An 11,916-nucleotide genomic window follows, 5' to 3' on the forward strand; every position below is an offset into this window, starting at 1 on the left:
TCGATGCGGTCACCATTTGTTTGTTTATTTCGTGCCTAATCACTCACAGGTGAGCCCATTTGCGATAGATTTGTTCTTACCGTGCACAAGACTTGGAACGTAGATGCTGCGTTCATTGTAATAGCTTGTAGCAAAGAGGTATTATCGCTTGTCACTCGCACACGCTGTGGACCGTCGCGAAACGTTCAGCTTCGAACATTCGCTCGCTGTCAGTGCAGTCGCCGTCGCCCATGCGTCGGCGAATTGATCCCAGCGTGCATCCATTCACATGTTCTTGATACGTGGGTGACAGTGCGCGGAAATATGAGTGTGAATCGCGGTGGGTGCGCATAGATAACAATCCAGTAAGTTACCTTGAAGCGGCGGTACTGCCTTCGTCACGTTCCAACGAGTAGTATACTCATTCTTGCCCTCGTTCCAGGGTCGCAGCGCTTTCTTGGAAGGATACCGGTACAACGCTGATGGATGAGTGAATAACGTTTTTATCCTCGAGGTAAGCCGTGCATTGTGAAAGACCAGCGACGCAGGTAGTCCTTGTGTAGCACACAGATTCATTGCATTCCTTTAATATGCTACTTAATATTTGTGCTACGAAGTGCTGCATCCGTTTCCCGAGATGGCGAGATGCAAGATGCCGAATGCGGCATCTCCCTCCTCCAGAGTAAAATACTCCACCAGAAGCTTCTATGACGTCAGAAGTGACTAGTGTAACAGGGCTGTCTCGGTCGCTTCGTATAGTTTCGGTTTTAAGTGGTTTTTTTTTCGCATATAAAACTACTTCCTTACCGTTTGCGTAGGCGCGAGTTCTCGCTGGCCCGCTGTTTTTCCGTGTCCATCACTTTTGCGTCCCCCGCTGTCCTGCGACGCTAATGCTGGGCCGTCGACGCTGTTCACCGAACTGCCACTGGATTGCACTGATGGAGCTTCCGAGCCTGATGTCGTGGGGACCGGGCTAAACTTTCGTTCGAAAGTTCCGTCGGAGCTGTGCGTCATCGTAGATAGCGGTCGGATCTCACTCTGCCCGGAAAGACCCCGTCGTTGGTGCGCTGTCGGCGATGCAGCGTTTGTTGGTGTCTTCGGAGAACCGTGAAAGAGGTAAGGGGAATCCAGTTTTCGCATAGACCCTGGTGAATCTGCGTTTCGTATGAGAGGCAAATTAGTCGATGACACATAACTGCGCAGCTGCCTCCAGAAAAAAAAAGTTGCTACGGATTGATAGGCTGGAACACGAAAAGCTAACTCTTGCGCTGTGATACTGCAGTTTTATGGTGCTTGCATGTACGACAGAGAAGTGACCGTTTTCTCCAGTTTGGTCGGATAAATCACCCTATTTAATTTATGTAAACGCAGAAATGGTTCAGCTTTGTCTCGAGTAGTGTGTTGACTGGATTACGATGTCATCTCACGTGCTTGCACTCCATGTACTTTAGCGGTGCCTTTGGTACCGCTTACAACACATTAAGCTGTCACAAGTTCGCGTCAATTCCCTGAAGAGCTGACGTTTACAACACGTTAAGGTCGTCGTTATTTTCAATGCGATTAGCATTCTTAGGGTACTTCACCATCTTTTCGGGGGCGGCCTGTCTAACCATTTATCTATGTGCAACCATTTTGCCGTCAACATGGGTCAATGGTAAGAGGGTCGTCTAACAAAGGTGGATCATCGGGCTGCCGTGCTGAGGGAACCGGCTTCGAAGCCAAACCGCCAAACAATCTTGGGTCACTGAGTATGATGCCACAGGGTACGCTCCGCTTTTCAATGAACTCCGATGAACCCAACTTGGCCCACCGGGTATGTGCCAATGGGCAGACGCCGTTCTTCAATGAAACTCTTTGGCGCCAACTTGGGGTCCTGGGCATGCAACGTCTCTCAATGACTCTTTGATGCCAGCTTGGGGTAACTATGTACCGCTTAATATGTGGCGCTTTCTGGTGGCAACAAAAAATATTTATTAGGCCCTTGGGTGGAATCGAGCCCTCATCATATACGGATATATTCAGAAAAATGTCTCTGAATGTATATTCAACAAAAATGCCACTCGCGAACTTCGCTGCGGCGCCGCTGGGTGACCCAGCGTGTCCAGAGGGGGAAGCGCGAGCGAGGAGCCCGCCTGCATACGCGCCTCATACGTGAGTAAGCAAAACTCTTGCTTGGGCTAGTCGGTTCATGCTTGGATGAGTAAAGAGCAAGGCGCAACTGGTCTATTGCGCCTTGCTCTTTACTCATTCACTCATACGTGATGCGCCTCTGCGGTGGAAATACGGGGCGTTGCTTCTTTGCTTCATCGCTAATCGCGTAAACGTCCCGACGTTCGTCGTGAGCCGGGTGTGCTGCTGTAATTTTTTTTTTTTTTGGGGGGGGGGTTATCGTTGCATAAGTATCAAAAAAGATTAACATCCACGCACAAAAAGCGTGCAGAGGATCGTTAAGGTACTGACCCTGTCCGTGCGCTGACGTCTTGTGCCGGAGGCTCTGCCGGCTGTTCTTGGCCCCTTCCGATGGCGTCGTCTCTCCGTGAACAGACGAGCGGCCCTCGGTGACGCTTCTATTGCCTTCCCGCAACGAGGAAGCCGTGGCCACGCCGAGTTGCTTGGATTCCTTCGGGGAATCCCTCGATGCATTCATCTCCGCCGTACTTGGGCTCGTTGAGGAATTCGTAGATGCAGATCCTGGGAAAGGATTCGGCTCACAAGCGAGCGACTCCACGAGCTTTCTTCTTCTGCTTCTTCTTAGGTGCTAGCACGTGAGCACGGGTTTAAACGACGGTGGCCATGACACTGGCGATAGGCACGCCCACTGTGCGCTAACGCGTGTCCTGCAGGACCTTTAATAATGTTTATCCAATCCAATTGGTATTTATTTTTATTTTTATGCTCAAATGTGTATTTACTGTAATGTTTTGTTCCTTTAGCCTTCATATAACAACCCGCATGTGGGGTTGACAGTATAGTGAAATAAATAATTATTTTTGACAAGTAAAACTTTAGTTGAAAATTACAGGTTACTAATTTCATTTCAGTTTGTTTCCTACTTAGGAAAATCCCCCATTAAAAAAATTCTACCTTCAGAGTGGATTGCGCTATTTCACTGAATGAGGAATAGCCAATGAAGTAACTAGTTTTTGTAATCGCGCAACCTATATCGACTGGACGTATCAGTTAAGAAGTATTATGGAAACTATGTGTGATTGTTATAATAATATGCGCTATTGGCTAAGCACCAGCTCCCCTACCTTCCACTCATTCTCTTATATAGGTGTCTGTTGTGCCGTGCAACGTCCGCTGTAACCAGCCAGTTGCGATGCCGGTGGATAAATCCAGCGGGGCTAAAAAGTTCTCGGCCCTAACTTTCCAGTGGCCGTGACCACTATAGATTCGAAACAAACTTGTATTCGGCATTGCAGTGTGTCTGTACATCGCTTGAATGCTAATCGCGTTGACGTCGACAGTCATCGTGACATGGGTACTGCCGGAATTTTTTTTCTTTGCGCCATGGCTCAGGATGACGACATGGTCTGACGAAGACAGTAACATCGATGACAACAATGGCCATCGTCAGCGTAACGGAATGGACGGCAAAAGCAATACGAACATACAGCTCTCAATCTATTTCAGTAAAATGGGATGTCGTAGAGTGTTTTTCATTGAAAAACAATGAGGACACAATGACACAGTGGCGACACAGAACACGAAGAGACGAAGCTACTAACAACCGATTGCTTATTGCAGGCGACCATTGCATATATACCATCGTAGAACAGGACTACGAAAGAAGGAAGACAATCAACGCAATTCATTACATTATTTCTCAGTAGCGTCTCTGACATAAGGTTTAGACGTCCAATGTGTTATTTTCTCCCCATTTTAAGTATATCATCATCGGTGTTTCCTTTGAAATAGTCTCAGCGCGATCTTTTTCCCCAATAGAAGTGTTGGCCATTTGTCAAGCAGCTCATGTTTTCCAAACCATTCTCAGCTAACTGGAGGCTTACTTCATTTCATCTACAGGTGAGACTTCGGCAGGCCCGGTCAACCTTCTGCAGAGAAGATGCGAGTCACCATGACACCGCCGACAACAGAAATGTGGACAAAGCCTAAAGGATTCCGCTGTCGGAGGCCGTGGAGTTGCCTGCACGCTCTGTCCAGCTCGACGTTGCCGAGCTCTTCGGCACCGTCCCGGGACTCATTGAGGAGCGATGGCTGGTTGAGCTGAAAAGGAACGACGATGTCTCGAACAACGTCGTCTACGAGTCCAGCGGCCCGGCTTAGGTGAGAACCTTCCCGAAACTGCGGAATGCACGGGGAGAGAGGGAGGTGCACCTGTTCCTTTCCTGGCTATACGAAGTAAGGATAGTAGTTTTATCGGCAGTATGAACTTTGAAACACTCGCTTGCGAACTGAATTAACAAGCGTGGTGACAGCGCGCACAAGCAAACGTGAAGAAATCGCACTCGATGAGCGCGGACACTCGCTGTCAAAACGCTAGTGTGAGCATGCACATTTGTGTAGAAACGAAGCTTCGCGACTTACTAGCGTCGCCTAGCAACAAGCTATCGGCGCAATTGGCGTGCCAGACGGGCCGATGCATACGTCACGCGCCAGAAAAGCTACCGAAGCGAGCGAGGCCGCGAGGCCCACTGCGCGCGTCAAGTTCGCCTGTTCAGCGACCGGTCGTAGAGAAAGATGGAGAGAGTCTATGGACCGGTCTCTTTTGGACGTCGTCTGTCTTTTGGGCTCCCGGCGTATTCTTGCATTCCTTCTGCACTGCACTATTGAACTACGGCAAGGTGAGAAATTTTGTTGGACAGTCTGCGACGCATTTCAAGGAATTTAGGTTTTACCGCACGGAACCGAGACCCCCGACGCAGTTAGCGAAAAGCATCTCGGCCGTGCGACGCAGTTAGTTTCATGTGTTCCGAATATTAAGGGGACAAGTTTTGGTGCTTTCTCTGACCCCCAACGTTAGTGCAACTAGTTTCGTTACTTTTTTGGGGGCCCTTGAAGCACAGTTACCGTACCCGGCGTTGTGACACAGTTTCGAGCGTACTGAATCTTACTGGGACAAGTTCGTGACGCATTCTCTGACTCCCAAAACAATATTGTAATTTCGATACCTTTTTGGGATACTTTTGAGGCACACTCGCCGCGCCTGGCGTTGTGGCGCGCTTAGCAAAAAGCACCTAGGCTGTGGTAAGAGTTAGCAAGGCGTGTACCGAATATTAGTGGGACAAGTTTATGACGCCTTCTATGGCCCCGCAGCATACGCTTTGTTCCGTTATTCACAGTTGTCGAAAACGCGACGAGTAATTGTCAAGAATGGTAATGCGGGAGTGTGATCCTGGCGCCGGCAGAACGCGCAAAAGGTTTCTTCTGGCCCGCCCGGCTTGTTTATTGCTTTCATGTTGCGCTGTACCAGTCTTAGAATGCGAAATATAGCACCCGGGTATAAGTACGGTCAAAAGAATCGCGGAGGAACTGCCACAGTAATAGCGCAATAACCCATCAGTTATCACCGATGTACGGGGGGTGCAAGTCAAATTAAGAACGGTCGTCGTCCTCTCGAGTTTCTCACGCCGCCATGGCGCTGCTCGAGATGTGTTCCCTTTCCCAAAGATGACGGTTGTACGTACTGCGAAAATCAGATAAGGCCTACATCTTTTGTTCTGGAGAGCAAAAGGTCACGCGCACGCTGAAGAATCCCAGGCGACCAAAGTTTGTTTTCCCCTCTCTCTTTTCTGTCGCGACTCTCATCGACACGGCAAGTTGGCCGAATCGGTAGGCTAACTTCGTCCAAATAGTATCTTTGTCATCGTTTATTTCACGTCATTTGATTTCGGCGAGTTCTCTGCATTTGAACGATGCCTTCGTGGCGATAGCGAGCGATGTAGCCTTCACGCATGCCACGGCTTGCTTTGGTCTTGCACGAGGTCGCGGGATCAAATCCCGGCCACGGCGGCCGCATTTCGATGGGGGCGAAATGCGAAAACAGCCGTGTACTTTATGTGCACGTTAAAGAACCCCAGGTGGTCGAAATTTCCGGAGTCCTCCAGTACGGCGTGCCTCATAATCAGAAAGTGGTTTTGGCCCGTAAAACCCCATAATTTAATTTTTTGCTTTGGTCTTGGCTGCCACTTTGCCTTATGTCTGCGCATGTGATTGCGTGCAATAACGACCACCTGCTTTCGTGCATAGCATACGTTTCTGGCGTGAGGCCGCAGCTCGCGCTCTTTTTGAAAGGACCACAGAATGACTGAGAGAATGCTGGTTGTTCATTTTTTTGTAGGACATTCCGGTGGCTCATGGTTCGAACAAAGGGTAGGACGGACAGCGGGACCAAGTTACGTTTCTCAGCAGACGAGGTGAGGCGACTTCGTGCAAGTGTTTTTAAATAATTCCGCCCCATCAACAGTTCGCGTAGCAGCTATAGCTTCTCGTTGCGAGCACTTTGTCGTATCTGAGTTCAAATGGAAGAGGAGTCTCGAGGCTTGGCCAAGAAATGGCGCACGCCCGGTGGCACATGACGAATGGTTAGTTCAAGTAAAGTGGTGTAAAAGACCGCTTGTATTATACTACAACATTAGGACGTCTTGTGTTTTTCAGAGATACTTGCGCAGAAATGTGTGGCAAGGTTTTATGTGGATGGATGGATGGATGCAAAACTTTAATAAGGTCCTGAGGTACGCGACTCAGCGCGCTGCGGGCCGCTCCCACGTTGGGACAGTCAGGCCTTGCCCGACCGCCGCATCGTGGGCCCTCTGGACAGCCCATAGTTGCGCCCCGGCATCGGGGCTCTTGATAGCGGAGAGCCACTTGTCCTCATCGATTTCTTCTGTGCCTCGTAACGAGGGGCAACGCCAGAGCATATGGTCTAGGCTAGCGATGTCATTGCAGTGCCTGCAAGAACTATTGGCATAGGTGTCGGGATAAATTTTGTGGAATAAAGCCGGGTTTTATGTGGAAATATTTTTTTATTGCGGGGAACAGGCACGAGCAATCGACTCGCAAATAAACTTCGCATACTTATATCTACAAGTTTTTTTTCTTTATCTTCAACGATTGACACTCGCTCCCCATACGTTATCGTCTTAACTATGCGGCATTCGACTAATGGTAATTATTCGGAAATATTTGCAGGTGCCTCTACCTTCGCAGTCCATAGGCACGATCGGGCTGCGCGTGGCGAATTGGGCTTACTCCTCGCGAATTCTAAAGACAACCTTTGTTAGTTTTTGTTACTACTGCTTCAAAATTGTCTAGGTTTCATTTACAATTGCTCACCGAAAGGCAATTATAGGCGTCTTCTTTTTTAAACCCACATTCGTAAATGAATTGCGTGATGTGATTATTAGCGTATCTGAATATTTTCATCATCCGCACTTTATTTACGAGGCCATGTTAACCTTACAGCCAATAGATTGTGCACTCAGCTTGTTTCATTACTACCATTTTCGTCTCATATGAGAAATAATGTTTAGATTTACGTGTGGTTTCTTCATTATCGCAAGTGATAACGAAGCCTATTATGCCTGATGTGTCAAACACTCTCGACATAATATCGAACCCAATGCCTTTTCAAATACTGATTTCCCTCCACATTAAAGTGACCATTCGATTATTTGTTTTAACGTTAATGCAAACCCTTCTGTATAAAAAAGACGATTCTCCATAATAAAAGGAGGGAACTGTGAAGCCATCAATAATTACATATGTGCCTTCACATATTCTTGACTGGCTTTTCAGGACCGTTGTGTTCCAGTTTTGCGTCATCCTTACCGACCATGTAAGGGAACTTATGATCTGATCTGTTCCCAGCAGTACCATGATATGTCACTCGCAAGCCCACTGGTATATCACGTATATGAAACAACTTAGTAAACGGAAAAAGGGCGTTTACCACGCGGCCAAGTTTTTCTGCAGTTTTTGTCTTTGGGAGGCTTAAAGGGCGGCTTCGAATGACTACATTCAAGCGTTAAAATATGCTACACGTAATTTTCTTACTGTTACTTGCCCATGCATTCGTAAACCTAGTATTAAAATAATGAAATATCAATAAGCCTCTTTCTGGTAACTTAACCTTACTTGACGACTCTTCTTCTTAGCAGTTTTCCAAAAAGTGATTCCACAACTCACTTAACGAAGGCTTCAGAAAAATTTTTCGTTAGCTTCTGATGAGGGACTTCCTAATTTACGTAGCTATGATTATCCATTTATTTTCCTTGAGACAGTCGATATATATGGTGTTGCTAAGCCTATTGACAAACAACATTACCGTTCTTCTCCTTGCTTCAACTTCTTCAACTCCTTGCTTCTACAGAGTTCTCGCCACGTATGACTGCTGCTCGAAAGAACGAGCTATGGGAGGAGGTGGCGGCAGCCTTAAACGGACAGGGCCCAGCGGTAAAGTCAACGAGCCGTTGGCGGAACCACTGGGCCAAAATGGCTCATAAGGCCAAGAAAGAAGCGGCCAGGGCCGCGAGCGAGAAGAGGTGAGCTTTCTAATGATGCTGACAGTAACGTCGTTTCACGTAGTTGTGGTCGGTGTTGTGTTTGCAGGGCCACTGGAGGCGGCAGACTAGGTGGAGTGGACGGCCGCGTCCTCGACATTCTTGGGAGGACTGGCGGCCTCCTTGTCCCCCCCCCCACCCCCCCAGTTCTTCGCCGGTAGCGAGGTGCGTACATTGGGTTTAAAAACTGTTGTTTCTGCTGCTGTAGCCTCACAAATTTTCAGCATTACATTGTAATACAATATTCCAAAACCTCTTCAGCCATGTTTTTTTCGTTTTTTGTGCAAGTTACAATATAGGTTATGTACTCTGAGCAGCAACTTGTGTAAATGATGCGCATTGCACACACTGCTCGCAATGTCTGAACACTACTCTGACTGCAGGACACAAGTTCGGAGGATGCTGCAGGGCCCTCCCGCAGTGCACCAGCAACAACTGCGTTTGTGGTGTCGGGTCCTGCAGCTGTTGCTGGGCCAAGTGGCCTTACACGTAAGTCTGTGACCCAGCTTTTGTTGTAGCATTGTTTGCAGTTGCTGTATGACCTTGCTATGAAGTAGCCCACTGTGCTGTTACTACCTTTGTGTCCAGCATTCAGCTCTTATTCATGGAGCAGAAATGCAAGCCTACAAATGACATGATGTTGTAATAGAGATTCCTTGTGCTTCTTATAGGTTACTGTAACCAGCAACTTTCTGTGGCATCTTTTGCTCCAACTATGCGACTACCTTGTGTATCATAAGTGTAGCTATGAAGCTACAATGACATTTCGAAGTGGCTGGTTAGGACAATCAAGCTGTGTGGGTCGGATAACAGTGGATGAGCAGTGTTTGTTTTTGTCTTGCCCGAAGAGCAACCGCCTACCCTCCCAGCCGACCCCCCAGCCTATCCCGCGAGAGCCGCAGGCACCCCCCTCCCCGTAGGCAGTCGAGGCAGCAGGACCTCGAGGGCGCCGTCCAGATGGCTACTGCCGAATACGTTCGGCAGGGCCAGTCGGCGGAAGCCAGGGCACAGGAGGAGGCCCGCTTCCGCCGACAAATGCTGGAACAAAACCAGCGGGTATGTGTAGGGCCACAGACGTATATTTTTCTGCGTATGAAATTGACGAGCATATGACCTCTCCAAAAATTAACCAGCAAACAAGCATAATGTATGCATACAGTGCTGTGGTGATCATATCTTGTACACATTTGCGTGGAATAATATGTGGCAATATTTGCGCAATTATGTGGCAAAAAGAAAGAAGTGGCATTAAGTTCAGGGAAGCAGGTATAACCATGTAAGACATCTTAATAGAATGGGACTGCACAAATTTGATGGGCCAGAAAGATATATTCAGTGTTTCAGTATACAGTGACAATAGCCTGCAAATGCGGGTGAATGCAGCACACCAAGGCCTTGTTACTGAGCTTCTATAATTAAACTAATTACACATCTTATTCGCTAACAGCACCACGAGGCCCATATGGACGTCCTGCGCTAGCAGCATACAGTCCATATGGAGGTCCTGCGGCAGCAACATGCTGTCCACATGGAAGGACTACAACAGTTGAGGGAGGTCGTCGGCAGCATGCGCGACGTTCAGCAGCAGCGGCTGGCAGTGGAACGGCGCTCACAGGAGACGAACCAGCGTCTCCTGCAGCTGCTGCTGGCTGCACCGATCCATGGTGGCAGCCAAGTCCCTCCCTCCTCTCAGGACCCACGTACTTAAATAAGTACTAGCATAGGCAAGGAATTTTACATCATTTTTTTTGAAGAGCTGTTCTATTCCCTTCCCCACGAAGACCTGTTCTGCGCTGTCCGGAACTGTATTGAACGATCTGGTGCTGTGTCTTTCCAGAATGCGTGTGGTATTTCTGTGGAAGGTTTTCTAGAGTTGCTTAAGGCATATCTTTCTTCAACCATTGTGAGTTTTCAGGATAAATTTTATGTGCAAAAACGCGGCATCTTTATCGGGTCGTGCGTAGCCCTGTTTTGCCTGAGATCCTTTTAGCCGAACTTGACTGCTCGCTAGCGCGGGTACTTTCTGACGACCGCATCGTTCGTGTGTTCCGATACGTCGATGATTTTTTAATTCTTTTAAATGTAGACTACAACGATAACTTGACACAGGTGGCATCGGAGGTTTTAGCATCCTTTAAGTCTGCTTTTGCCAGTTTTAATTTTACTATTGAACTTCCTGAAAACTCTTGCTTGCAATTCTTAGACTTAAAATTATTTTTTAACGACCCTGACCACGGCTGCTGGGCGTACATGCCTAGGTCGAAAAAAGCACTTCTACCCTTCAACTCGAGCCATTCGAAGCTGGTCAAGAGGGGGATTGCGTCAACGTGCCTCAGGGCTTCGTTAGTGAAGTGCTGTCCACACAAGGTTCAGTCTAGTATTGATGCCCAAGCTGATCGCCTTCGGTCGGCCGGTTTTCCGTTGGCTCTTCTTCGGGCTGTTGCCGAGTCCCTGTTGAAGTCCTTCCCAACAAGTTCAAAGCCTCGTGGGGCGGATCCACAGGAGAGGAGGAAGTATGAAGTAATGCCCTATGTCCACAGGGTCTTGCACGGCCTGAAGAGGGTCGCGGGTAAATTCGGCATACAGGTTCTCTTTTCGGCACCTTGTAAGCTGTCCAGTCTGTGCAATTTAGCTAGACCTGATAGGAAAAAGAAAATCGAGTGCAGCACTAACCACAGGAACGAGTTTGTGCCTTGCAGAGCGAATGTCATCTTGACATTCTGCTGAGTTGTGGCAACGTGTACGTTGGACAAACAGGCCGCTGCATTAATATTAGATTATTGGAACATGCCAATTCACTAGATGATTCTAGAGGACAGCATCTTCCTAAGCATTACAAGACCTGCAGGTATGACGGCAAAGTTTGTACCCCACTTTTCGGCAAGACTAAGATTGTCGGACGCGCAAGTGATAAGAAAGAGCGTGAAGTAATCGAAGCTTTAGAAATAGCGAGATTAGGGCCGGATAAATGTGTTAGTGAGGCTTCCATACATTTGTACCGCAAGGAGTTGGCGTTTCTGGGCTTGACTACATGATAGCGGGATTGGTCTTTGCGGTTTGTGCGCATGCGCTCTGTTGTTGGTAGGGAAGTGGCGTTGGAGCATTAAACCAGTTGTTAGTCTGCGCTTGTGTCGTGTGGTTCTTTCTCTGTCTTGTTCTTTCTTGCGCAGTTTTTCGTTGTTCGCATAAAGCCTATAGCCCATGAAAATATCATTTTTCCCACAAAAAGAAATGTCTCTAAGGCGCTGGTTCTCCGCATATACGAGTCCCCGGGCATATGTAGAAGCCGTCCAACGCGATAAATGAACGAATAGGCAAAGAATAATTTCCTCTTAAAATTGAGGGATATTCCTGTTCTATAACCTTCTTCCGCTGCCAGTGCGACGCAATTTCCTCTGCCTCGGTTATGTTA

At 48.0% G+C, this 11,916-nt stretch overlaps 1 protein-coding gene across 1 annotated transcript in view; it reads left to right on the forward strand.

Moving 5' to 3' along the window:
- Positions 1-11,627, forward strand: part of LOC140214036 (uncharacterized) — a 34,903-nt gene extending 23,276 nt beyond the window's left edge. Inside the window, exons 1-6 of the transcript XR_011890948.1 lie at positions 4,661-4,787; positions 6,284-6,359; positions 8,315-8,486; positions 8,554-8,669; positions 8,888-8,993; positions 9,952-11,627. The gene's annotated coding sequence lies outside the window, so the exon portion shown is untranslated. Of the gene's footprint in view, positions 4,788-6,283; positions 6,360-8,314; positions 8,487-8,553; positions 8,670-8,887; positions 8,994-9,951 lie in introns of the transcript that reaches the window.
- Positions 11,628-11,916: the final 289 nt, after the last annotated feature.

This window comes from Dermacentor andersoni, chromosome 11 (genome assembly GCF_023375885.2).
Source record: "Dermacentor andersoni chromosome 11, qqDerAnde1_hic_scaffold, whole genome shotgun sequence".
In the NCBI taxonomy this organism is placed as follows: domain Eukaryota; kingdom Metazoa; phylum Arthropoda; class Arachnida; order Ixodida; family Ixodidae; genus Dermacentor; species Dermacentor andersoni.